Here is a 218-nt window from a genome sequence, read left to right as displayed (position 1 = left end):
TCCCTAAGCACTCGTATTTCAAAAGGCCCAGTTTATTATTTTTCTCCCTTTGTCGTAACGCTCATCAATCTGGGCAATGTAAAACATGTTATCAAAGGCCTTTGAGGGAAATAATAACAACATTCGAGCCCATTTTTCACATCTTTAATAACTGAACTTCAGAGCAATGATTCATGCGCCACTCCACACCAGATATCAATCACTCGCACTCACTCATA

The 218-nt window shown here is 39.4% G+C and overlaps 1 protein-coding gene across 1 annotated transcript in view; it reads right to left on the bottom strand.

Moving 5' to 3' along the window:
• Positions 1–218, bottom strand: part of LOC119586835 (rap guanine nucleotide exchange factor-like) — a 75,990-nt gene that overhangs the window by 66,516 nt on the left and 9,256 nt on the right. The gene's annotated exons all lie outside the window — the stretch shown is intronic.

The sequence above is a fragment of the Penaeus monodon genome, chromosome 22 (genome assembly GCF_015228065.2).
Source record: "Penaeus monodon isolate SGIC_2016 chromosome 22, NSTDA_Pmon_1, whole genome shotgun sequence".
NCBI classification, from domain to species: Eukaryota; Metazoa; Arthropoda; class Malacostraca; order Decapoda; family Penaeidae; genus Penaeus; species Penaeus monodon.
Note: the sequence above shows the minus strand (reverse complement) of the source record. Positions and strands in the feature narration are given on the sequence as shown.